Genomic DNA, 12986 nt, shown 5'->3' on the forward strand with positions numbered 1-12986 from the left:
ATTATGCTGTGTGTGTATGGTGATGGATGCATGGACTGGTGACTGACTTATTATGAAACCCCTTCCCTTGGATATTACGAATGGTGACAGTATGTTGGGTTAGTCTGCTCCAGATTGTGGCAAGCTACACGCCACTGAGCCTTCCTCACCTACACTAGCGTCCGTCGGCGCCCGGCTCCTCCGACACCGTCGCTTAGCGGCTTCAGTTACGGCCGCGCTGCAGTAGCAGCAGCTTTTGGTGTTCGCGGCTGCGACGCAACACGCCGGCTGTCCTGTGGAGCTAACAGGTTCAGCCTTCACGTCTATTTCTTATTTAGGCGTCTCTGTGACTCAACAGAGTCCGCCCTCAGGCTCTCGGGTGACGTTAACCCGAGCGCTGTTTCGCACTCCCAGCGTATCTGCCATTGTCCAGCAGCGGTCTTGTCATCTACCGCACGGTGGACCCCGGGTGGCGAACGCGCCTCCTATTATTTATATCTGGTGCGTTCCGCCGACCCTAACATTACACTAGCGCCAGAGTCTGGCTGGCAATGGCAGACGTGCAGCAGCTGCAGCGCTACATTCGGCAGCTGGAGAGCAGGTTGGCGGCTATTGAGAGCACCAACTCAGCTGCGAATGCTGCGCTGGCTGCTGCTCAGACAGTCGCTGAGGCTGTCTCACGTGCGCCCACACTTTTGCCCCTGCCGACAATGTCTCGCCTCCCACTCCCCGATAAGTTTTCGGGTGATAGTGCCTCCTGTAGGGGATTCGTTAGTCAGTGCTCCATTCAGCTGGAGTTGCTGGCTGCACGGTTTCCTACGGAGCGGGCTAAGGTGGGATTTATTGTCTCTCTGTTGTCTGGCCGGGCACTACAATGGGCCACGCCATTGTGGGAACGTGATGATCCCGTGGTACAGGGGGCTGCTCAGTTCCTCGCAGCTCTGAAGCAAGTCTTCTTGGGACCACGGGTCACACACGATACGGCTCTCGAACTGTTATCCATAACACAAGGGTCACTTTCGGTTAGCCATCATGCTGTCCAGTTTCGGACACTGGCTTCCGAGTTAGAGTGGCCGGACAAAGTGTTGGTCCCGGTGTTTTGGAGAGGCCTGGCTGAGCACGTAAAAGATGCTCTAGCTACTAGGGAAATTCCCACCAGTCTGGAGGAGTTGATCGCCGTTTCCACCCGCATTGACCTCCGCTTCACGGAGCGTGGGTTGGAACGAGCGCAATCCAGACGCAGGGTTAATTTGGCTCCCACCTTTACTGAGCCGCTGATATATCCCGCACAGGACCTCCCTGCCTCTGAGCCTATGGAGGTGTCTCGCACCGGCACTAAGTCGCGTCCGATGAGGAGCTCTGTGCGCTGTTATCAGTGCCGACAGTTCGGCCACTCGGCTGGCACATGCCCTCAGCGGCCGAAAAGACGACCACGTTCAGTAGCCGTAGGTGGTGGTCAGTCCAAGGTGGGACCCTTTTCACCCAAACCGGTGTTCCGGGGTACATTAGATAGTGGTTCCTCCTCCTGGGAGGCAGAGGTCACCCTGGATTCCGGGACCGAGGGGAACTTTATGTCCTCGACTTTTGCCCAGAGACACGCTATCCCTCTGGTGTTACTCTCCCAACCTCTGACCATCAGGGTGGTAAATGGGGCACCGTTACCATCTCAGGTGACCCATCAGACAGTCCCACTCGGACTCTCTATTTCACCCTCACACCAGGAGACTCTGTCCCTGCTAATTATGCCCAATGGCATCGATCAGGTGCTCCTCGGAGTTCCCTTGCTTCGTTGCCACTCCCCTCATATTGACTGGGCTTCGGGGAGGATACTGGGCTGGGGCAAGGACTGTGAGGGAAGGTGCCTGAGGGGCAGCGTTCAGGTGGCTTCCACAGAACTGGCTGCGGATCTCTCCGCGCTCCCCAAACCCTACCACCAGTACGCGGACGTCTTCTCTAAGAAGTCTGCGTAGACGCTCCCGCCGCACCGTTCCTATGATTGCCCGATTGATCTCCTGCCAGGCACAGAGCCTCCCCGAGGCTGTGTTTACCCCTTATCACTCCCTGAGACGGAGGCTATGTCCTAGTATATCCGGGAGAACCTGGCTAGGGGTTTCATCAGAAAATCTGTGTCACCAGCTGGTGCCGGGTTCTTCTTCGTACAGAAGAAGAACGGAGAGCTACGCCCCTGCATCGACTACCGAGGTCTCAATGCCATCACGGTTAAAAACAAATACCCCCTACCGTTGATCTCGGAGTTATTTGACAGGTTGCGGGGGGCCCGGATCTTTACTAAATTAGATCTGCGGGGTGCATACAACCTGATCCGCATTCGCGAGGGAGACGAATGGAAGACAGCTTTTAATACCAGGGATGGCCATTATGAATACCTGGTTATGCCCTTTGGCCTTTGTAATGCGCCAGCTGTCTTCCAAGATTTTGTCAACGACGTCTTCCGCGACATGCTCTCTACCTCGGTGGTGGTCTATCTGGATGACATACTCATCTTTTCGCCAGATTTGACCACCCACCGGAGAGACGTCTGCAGGGTCTTTGACCGTCTGCGGGCGAACTCGTTATTTGCCAAGCTGGAGAAGTGCCAGTTTGAGCAGGAGTCCTTGCCGTTCCTGGGCTATATCATCTCGGCCCAGGGGCTGGCCATGGATCCGGCCAAACTACAAGCGGTAATGGACTGGCAGGAACCCCATTCCCTCAAAGCGGTGCAGTGCTTTTTGGGGTTCGTAAATTACTACCGCCAGTTCATACCACACTTTTCCACACTGGTGGCTCCTTTGGTTGCTCTCACCAAGAAAGGAGCTAACCCCAATGCTTGGTCAGAACATGTCTCCAAGGCCTTCTTGGCTATAAAATCACATTTTGCTGGCGCTCCCATATTACATCGTCCCGATGTAGATAAGCCGTTTATCCTTGAGGTAGACGCTTCTTCCGTCGGTGCAGGAGCAGTCCTTTATCAAAAGGATGCTCAAGGTCGGAAGCACCCCTGCTTCTTCTATTCCAAGACCTTCTCACCGGCGGAGAAAAATTACTCCATCAGCGACAGGGAGCTGCTAGCCATGAAGTTGGCCTTTTCTGAGTGGAGACATCTCCTGGAGGGAGCCCGGTTTCCCTTTCTGGTATACACGGACCATAAAAACCTGGTCTATCTACAGACGGCCCAACGACTGAATTCCCGTCAGGCCAGGTGGTCGCTCTTCTTCTCACGATTCCGCTTCACCCTCCACTACCTCTCTGGAGAGAAGAACGTCCGTGCGGATGCTCTCTCACGTTCAGTGGTCTCAGCGGAAGAAGGAGAAGCGGAGCCTCGGTTAATTCTCCCGCCGGAAAGTTTTACGACCATGGCTCCAGTTGCCCTCGAGGCGGTACCACCGGGCAAGACCTTGGTGCCTCCTCAGCTACGGCCGGAGGTCCTTGCCTGGGCACATGCCTCCAGAGTGGGTGGCCATTTTGGTAAAAAACGGACCGCCGAACTCCTGGCAAGGTCATATTGGTGGCCACATATGGCTCGGGATGTCAAGGAGTACGTGCAAGCGTGTGTTTCGTGTGCTCGGAACAGACCCTCTAGACAGAGGCCGGCGGGGCTGTTGTTTCCCCTGCCAGTGGCAGATAGACCTTGGGAGATGGTTGGCATGGACTTCATAGTTGGCCTGCCCAAGTCTGGTGTCAGTACGGTCATCTGGGTGGTCACCGACCATTTTTCCAAAATGGTGAATCTGGTGCCACTCGCACGCCTGCCTTCCGCTCGAGGTCTGGCCACCTTGTTCATTAAACACGTATTCCGTTTGCATGGCATGCCGGATAAAATCGTGAGTGACCGCGGTCCCCAGTTTGCGTCTCGTTTTTGGAGAGAGCTCTGCAGTTTACTCAGCATCGAGCTAAATTTATCCTCCGCTTACCATCCCGAGACGAATGGCTTGGTCGAGAGAGCCAATCAGACCTTGGTCACCTATTTACGGCATTTTGTCTCTGCCAGGCAGGATGACTGGGCATCCTTGCTACCTTGGGCTGAATTTGCCCTAAACAATGCGGTGGCCGATTCCACTGGTCAGACGCCCTTTCTTCTAAACTATGGTCAACATCCACGTGTCCCTGTCCCGATGCCAGTGTCCTCCACTGACTCCAGGGTGGCAGACTGGGCAGTGGAGGCCCGGGACGTTTGGGATCGCACTCAGGATGCTATCCGGGCATCTAAAGAAAGGATGAGGGCGTCCGCCGACACGCATCGGCGGCCCGCGCCAAGCTTCTCCCCTGGCGACATGGTATGGCTCTCCACCTGAAACATTAAACTGCGGGTCGAGTCTCCCAAGTTCGCACCGCGATACATTGGACCATTCAAGGTCCTTGAGCGACTTAGCTCGGTGGTCTACCGCCTGGCTCTTCCTCCACATTTGGCCATTTCGGACGTGTTCCATGTGTCCCTCCTCAAACCAGTTCACATGGTCCGGTTTTCTGAGTCATCTGCCGGGTCATCAGACTTATCGTCTGATGAGTTTGAGGTTAACGCCATCGTGGGGCGCAGGTTTGTCCGTGGCAAAAATTTTTATTTGGTGGACTGGAAGGGTCATGGGCTCGAGGCTCGGACCTGGGAGCCGGTGGAAAACATTCATGCACCACTCCTGATCGTGGCCTTTGAGCGCAGTGAGGCTCAGAAGGGGGGCCCTAGGAGGGGGGGTAATGTTAGGCGTCAGATTCCTGGCACTGCACAGCAGGAATCCAGAGCCAGACATCCTGCGGTCTCCCATTCTCCTCCGACCGCTCGGACTCCTACTCAGCAATCTCGGCGAACCAGGCATTCCCCGCAGACTCGTTCTGTGAGCCTGGATGTTGGTGCCACCTCTGGTGCAGCAATGATAGCGCAACCTGCTTTGCAGGGAACTGCTCCTGGGCCTAAGTCCTCATGCCGTGCTACTGGGCATGCCCGCAACTCGTCCTCTCAGTGGAGAGCAGGGGTCACATGTGCAGGTCCTATGTCGGATCTGATTGGTCCTTCCTAAAGTACTGGAAGGTCCCGGAAGCGCATGGCTATAAAAAGCCCGCATGGCGGCTCGGCCATGCGCTAGTGTAGCATATTATGCTGTGTGTGTATGGTGGTGGATGCATGGACTGGTGACTGACTTATTATGAAACCCCTTCCCTTGGATATTACGAATGGTGACAGTATGTTGGGTTAGTCTGCTCCAGATTGTGGCAAGCTACACGCCACTGAGCCTTCCTCACCTACACTAGCGTCCGTCGGCGCCCGGCTCCTCCGGCACCGTCGCTTAGCGGCTTCAGTTACGGCCGCGCTGCAGTAGCAGCAGCTTTTGGTGTTCGCGGCTGCGATGCAACACGCCGGCTGTCCTGTGCAGCTAACAGGTTCAGCCTTCACGTCTATTTCTTATTTAGGCGTCTCTGTGACTCAACAGAGTCCGCCCTCAGGCTCTCGGGTGACGTTAACCCGAGCGCTGTTTCGCACTCCCAGCGTATCTGCCATTGTCCAGCAGCGGTCTTGTCATCTACCGCACGGTGGACCCCGGGCGGCGAACGCGCCTCCTATTATTTATATCTGGTGCGTTCCACCGACCCTAACAGTGAGAGCTTGTGGGACAAGTTGCACTTTTGAACGAGACCTTTGATTTTATTATATCGTGTACTGGAAAATAGAAAAAAGTTCTAAGTGTGGTGAAATTGCAAAAAAAAGTGCAATTCCTCAAATGTTTTTTTTTCTACCATGTTTACTAAATAATATCCTACAAAAACAGGGAATAATATGGCAGGTAAAATAAATATACTTTATTAATCAAAAAGATAAAAAACCTACCATAAAATCATTTTTCAAGGGGATGCAAGTTGCAAAATAAGCTGCCTGCAAGGGTAAACATGCTAACAAGCCTAAAAATTCAATATCATTATATAGGCATTTATTAAAAAAGGCCAACTAAATAGCAAAAATTATCTAGAGCTATGCAAATAATATTACAAATTTCAAATAGATGGTAGATGTCTACAGAGATTCATACATGCCAATGTATAAAAGAGTACACATAGATCAATCCAAAAGTCTCTAAATAATAAGCGTTGGCATGTAGAAATAGAAGCTGTCACTAGATAAATAAATGCTTAGAAGACATTACAGCAACAGTGCAATCAAAAGTCTAATATATACAAAACAGAGCTAAACAATACATTCAATACCTATACATTAGAGTCCATAATATCATAGGGAAATAAGTATAAAAACATTCAATTAAGCACAGTGACGGTATTTAGTGAATATATACTATTAATACCATATTACGTAAATGTCCAATAAATAGTTAATACCGCATCTAAGCAATGAAGCACAGTGATAAAGCCTTCAATAGGCTATAAGAGGGAATTATCGAAGCACCTGTGAAGTGCAATAAACACATCCTATGCCTATGCAAGTGATATGGCACAGTGATAAGTACCTATAAAGTGCTAAGAGCAAATAAAATGTGTGTCCCTATGAAAAGGCACAATGGCCGAACAATTTCTATTAGTTCGTATTAGTTCCCCAAAGGAAATATTTTTTAATAACATGTTTAGAGTGACATGAATTAGCTCTAAGGATGCACCAGAAGTTATTGAATCGTGAGACCTATTGGATGTTTGTACTTGAAACTAGACTACCGCATGGTTTGAATACCAGGTTAGATCTCATTAAGCACTATTAACTATTTGGATATACAGGTATGTCTCTATTTTCTAGAAAATTGTACTAAATCTGTCATTTGCAAAAAGTGTTTTGTTGAGAGCTTGATTTTATATTTTATCATATGAATATTGAGTGTTTTTCTAACAATTTAACATTTGATATTTGCATTTTTTATTGTTGATCCAATCAGCACCATTTGTGGGGTATAAAGAGAGGAGGATTGCATCTTGATTTAGATCATGAATAAGACTATTAAGTTGAAATGCATTGATCTTCTCCTCTGGTGTGTAGAAGTACTTGCTGTATTAAGATTTTCACAAGAATTTTTAATTCTTTTTGTAGTTGTCCAATAAAATTGTCTTATTTTAGCCGCCTCGCCTTGAGCTTGATTTTTTTTCTTGTGTTCTAATAAGTTCAGTGGTGACTCACCATGGTCCGTGCTGGGCATTAGCTGGCTTGGGGAATAAGCAGACCAGTAAGCTGACTATGTTTTCTTTTACTTCTCACCAAACTTTTTACCCTCACCTACAAAGCTCTCCATGGCTCAGCACCACCCTACATCTCCTCCCTCGTTTCAGTCTACCACCCTACCCGTGCCCTCCGTTCTGCTGATGACCTGAGGTTAGCATCCTCAATAATCAGAACTTCCCACTCCCGTCTCCAAGACTATACACGTGCTGCGCCAATTCTTTGGAATGCACTTCCCAGGTCAATACGATTAGTCCCCAATCCCTACAATTTTAAGCGTGCCCTGAAAACTCATTTATTCAGACTGGCCTACCGCCTCAACACATTAACCTAAATATCCCTGTGTGGCACAGTCAAAAGTTTTACCATAACCAGGTTCCCCGTATCATGTTCCTACATGCTTTATGCATCTATTAGCCCTATGTGTCTGTATTGTTATACACTTAACATTATGGCTGGTCCAAACAATCAGGGCAATTGTTACCACCCACCTTTCATGTCTACCTTTTTTCCTCATAGATTGTAAGCTTGCGAGCAGGGCCCTCATTCCTCTTGGTATCTGTTATGATCTATGTGTTTATTGTTATGCTGTAATGTCTATCGTCTGTACAAGTCCCCTCTGAAATGTAAAGTGCTGTGGAATATGTCGGCACTATAGAAATAAAATATATTATTATTATTATATTACTTATCTTTACATTTGGTTATTATGTACGACACCAATCTCCTTCACATCCCATATACAATCTCTTGCCCACTGTTGCCACTTACAACTAAAGAACATCTCTAGAATCCACCCTTTTGTCACCATGGAAACAACAAAATCCCTTACTTTCACCTTCATCCACTCCCGCCTAGACTACTGCAACGCCCTATTAATTGCTCTCCCCATTACTCGACTTTCCCCTCACCAGTCCATACTTAAGGCAGCAGCCAGGGTCACCCATCTGGCTAATTGGTACTTTGAAGCGTCCCCTCTTCGCCAATCGCTACATTGGCTGCCAATTCATTATAGGATCCAATTCAAAGTACTTTTTCTCACCCACAAAGCACTCCACAGTGCAGCACTCCCCCTACATCTCCTCCCTCATTTCTGTCTATTGGCCTAACCGACCATTGCACTCTGCAAACAACTTTTGACTAATCTCAACACTAATCCACACCTTCCACTCTCTACTCCAAGACTTCTCTCACGCTGCCTCAATCCTCTGGAATGCTCTACCCCAAGAAATTAGGACCAGCCACAACTTGCACAGTTTTAGGAGCTCCCTCAAAACACATTTGTTCAGAGTGGCCTATTCACTAATCAAAGTCATTTTATGTGAATGTGTGCTTGTGTAGCCCATTCACTATCTCCATCCATCCCTCACTCCCTCAAGATGGCTGGACCATCATTGTAAATACACACCTGTACTTTGTTTCTCCCCCACCTCATTGTAGATTGTAAGCTCTCACAAGCAGGGTTGTCTAATGTTGCTTTAATTATTGTATTGTTATTGTTGTTACTTATGACTTGTGTTTTGAAACTGTTAAACTGTAAAGTGCTGCGGAACATGTTTGTGCTATATAAATAAAGATTATTATTATTATTATTATTGTTTCATTTCATGCAGGACTAATTATGTTGTCTACATTATTTTCTTTCCATGAAGATTTTTCTATATTGGCAAGACTATCAGACTGCTCTTCCTATGCCTTTGGGAACAATTCAATTTTATTGCATCATGCAAAGGCACCACTAGATTACTACATCACATCTTGGAAGTACATGCAAGCAATCCCAAGGTAATGCATTTTGCAAGCCTAGAGAGGGTTAATTTATCCATCCAGAGGGGAGATCTCCACAAACACTTGCTGCAAAGAGAAGCTAGATGGATCATGCATTCACAGCACAGGGCCCCACTCGTTTTAATGAGACGTTTGACCTGAGGTTATTCCTTTGGGACTTATGCGTGTTTTTTTAATAGGGGTATATTTTCTATTGTTTTGCTTTTTTCGCACATCTAAACAGGTGAGGAGGGTGGTACCAGTTGTTAATTTCAGAACTATTTAGGCTGATTGATTAGTTATTTAGGCAGGATTCCCCTCACTTCACTCTTACCTTGGACCCGTGGATACGCTTGCAGTGCCAAACGGCCGTAGTCCCCTCGTTACCTTTATATCTGGCAAGCACTCAGATTACTGTCGTTCCAAAGGATTCATGAGGAGCTGTCAAGTGTGGTATGCTGTGTCCGGCATTTTGGTTCTGGTGCTGGGTTTTACTCCATTCGTCACTACTGACGGTTCATTATTATATGGTCTCAGTATGCTGGTAATATCAGTATTAGTACAGTGGTTTTGGTTAATGATCAATATGCTGGTATTATCACTCTTGTATATGCTGGTGATATTTGGTTATGTTCTGGTGGTAATTGTCTGTTATAATGCAATGTTATTATTGCAGTAGTATTATTAAATCGTATATAGCCCATAGTAATGGATATATAGGTCTTTTAGTAAATCTTGATTTCATGAAGACAGAGTAAAATTGGTAATTAAGACTCCAGTCTGGGGTAGAGGACTGAGCTAACTTGGGCCTTTGAATTTTAGTCCCAGTCTATGGGTACCATTACACTTAGCGATGAACCAGCGATCCCGACAACGATATGGATTGCTGGTGCATCGCTAAGTGGTCGCTAGTGAGCTGCCACACAGGGAGATCTCACCAGTGACATAGCAGGGGTCGGGGGTCGCTACTTACCTGTCAGACGCGGCAATCCTGATGTCCTCCCACCCGCGTCCATGCGTCGCTCGTCGGCACCACAGGAAGCCCAGCAGGAAGCGCCCGACAAGAAATGATCCAGGACCTTCTCGCACGACCAGCGATGAGCAGCAGGGGAGCCGGTCGGAGGTAAGTATCAGACATAGCGATATCGCTAGCAATATCGCTGCTGCGTCACAAAATCGGTGACGTTACAGCGATATTGCTAGCGATATCGCTATGTGTAACGGGGGCTTATCTCTGGTACCCAGTATGCTAATTTATCTGTTGTTTACCTATTGCTCATAGAATTCTCTGTTGGCGTGTCTTTAAGCTATTCTGCATGATTGCTCTGTAAGCAACTATCCTTGCTAAAGACCCCAGAAATTACCATGCTAGACGCATAAAATATAAAGATCCATATGTCTAGAACCGTTTGGTGGACATAAAAAAGTTTAAAAGAAAAAAAGAAATAAACAAACAAAAACTAACCAGATTATTCAGGAAAGCAGCCAGGGAAAAATTAGAGCATGAACTGACCATTTTTGCCATGGTGACAGGTGCTCATTTAGAACCTGTATATTAAAACAAATATTTATCTAGCCATTTTATGTAATAGAGAACTGAATAACAAAAAGTGAAGAACTTGTATAATAGATTTACAGTTTGAATGGGATATTAGTTAAATCTGACACTTCCAAGATGTATCAGAAACAAAAGAATCAGAGACAGAAAAACAGAATGGAACAAATGCTAAGATGATAATAATGTCTTCATGAGATACAAAGCAGTTAGTCTGTCTCGGGTTGAATATTTTGGATAAAAATGCCAACGGCCATGGACACTTGTCATGTTAAAGATGTTAAAATGGAAGAACTGTTTTAGTTCTTCTACAAGAATATTAGAATCCTGCAGGCATGAATTAATGTATTTTTGGATGGATTACAGCTCTTTATAAATGGGCATCTTCACAGTGTGTGAGTGAGTCTTGGGATGATTTATTTTGCTCAACTTTTCATTTATCTTTCAAACTGTTAAAAATGTCTACTTGTATGGAAAGCTTTCTATTATCTTTTATATGTACAGAAAAGAGAAGAGGAAATAAAGGGACTGGTTTGAGAACATATACATATAAATATATTAGACCCATATTTATATATATATGTTGTGAGCCTGTAAAAGGAGAGGTACAGAAGGGAATTACATAGAAACTTAGTATTGTAACACAAAAACCCAGTCTCAAATCACTCCAAAATAACAGCAAAAAAGGAGACGTGTATGTTTCAGAAAAATGCAATCTTTTTTAATTACATTAACAACCAGTTACATTAAACATTAAAAGCATGTATCAAAATTATTTACAATAGTGATACCCATCAATAGAAAAACATTATGTTCCATATACTGTACATCATTGTAGATGCCCAGGTAATGGGGCAAAATATATTGCCATAGAAAAGCAAATGATGGCAAGAGGGTGCCTCCAATAAAAAAGCCACATTATCCACAAGTGTGAAGAGACATCCTGTTCAGTACGCCATGCATTCTCACCTCCCCTTGAGAAAGCATGGAGTACTGAACAAGAGAAACGTGCATTGGGGTTGCTTAACCCCTTTCCGACATCAGGTGTAAATTTACACCGATATCGGACTCCCTCCCTTTGATATGGGCTCTGGCAGTGAACCCACATCTTTCCCAGCACATGTCAGCTGTGTCCAGAACAGCTGCGGGTGGACTTGCGATCTACCTGCGGCTATTAACCCATTAAATACCACTGTGATACTCTTTTAACATGTGATTTCAGCAATCGCGCCGGAAATCCGCCCATCAGTGACCCCTGTCACGTGATTGCGGGTTACCGATGGTCACTGATGGGTCGGCATGACAACTAGAGGTCTTCTGCAGACCCCTATGGTTGTCAATGCTGGATTCCTATGAGCGCCATCTGGTGTTTGTCACTCATAGCAAGTCAGCAAGTCTGCTACATACAGTTGTGGCCAAAAGTATTGACACCCCTGCAATTTTGTCAGATAATACTCAGTTTCTTCCTGAAAATGATTGCAAACACAAATTCTTTGGTATTATTATCTTCATTTAATTTGTCTTAAATGAAAAAAACACAAAAAGAATTGTCCTAAAGCCAAATTGGATATAATTCCACACCAAACATAAAAAAAGAGGGTGGACAAAAGTATTGGCACTGTTCGAAAAATCATGTGATGCTTCTCTAATTTGTGTAATTAACAGCACCTGTAACTTACCTGTGGCACCTAACAGGTGTTGGCAATAACTAAATCACACTTGCAGCCAGTTGACATGGATTAAAGTTGACTCAACCTCTGTCCTTTGTCCTTGTGTGTACCACATTGAGCATGGAGAAAAGAAAGAAGACCAAAGAACTGTCTGAGGACTTGAGAAACCAAATTGTGAGGAAGCATGAGCAATCTCAAGGCTACAAGTCCATCTCCAAAGACCTGAATGTTCCTGTGTCTACTGTGCGCAGTGTCATCAAGAAGTTTAAAGCCTATGGCACTGTGGCTAACCTCCCTAGATGTGGATGGAAAAGAAAAATTGACAAGAGATTTCAACACAAGATTGTGCGGATGTTGGAAAAAGAACCTCGACTAACATCCAAACAAGTTCAAGCTGCCCTGCAGTCCGAGGGTACAACAGTGTTAACCCGTACTATCCGTCGGTGTCTGAATGAAAAGGGACTGTATAGTAGGAGACCCAGGAAGACCCCACTTCTTACCCCGAGACATAAAAAAGCCAGGCTGGAGTTTGCCAAAACTTACCTGAAAAAGCCTAAAACATTTTGGAAGAATGTTCTCGGGTCAGATGAGACAAAAGTAGAGCTTTTTGGGCAAAGGCATCAACATAGAGTTTACAGGAGAAAAAAAGAGGCATTCAAAGAAAAAAACACGGTCCCTACAGTCAAACATGGCGGAGGTTCCCTGATCTTTTGGGGTTGCTTTGCTGCCTCTGGCACTGGACTGCTTGACCGTGTGCATGGCATTATGAAGTCTGAAGACTACCAACAAATTTTGCAGCATAATCTAGGGCCCAGTGTGAGAAAGCTGGGTCTCCTTCAGAGGTTATGGGTCTTCCAGCAGGACAATAACCCAA

This window comes from Dendrobates tinctorius, unplaced genomic scaffold, assembly GCF_039654945.1.
Source record: "Dendrobates tinctorius isolate UK_male_01 unplaced genomic scaffold, ASM3965494v1 ptg000008l, whole genome shotgun sequence".
NCBI lineage: Eukaryota > Metazoa > Chordata > Amphibia > Anura > Dendrobatidae > Dendrobates > Dendrobates tinctorius.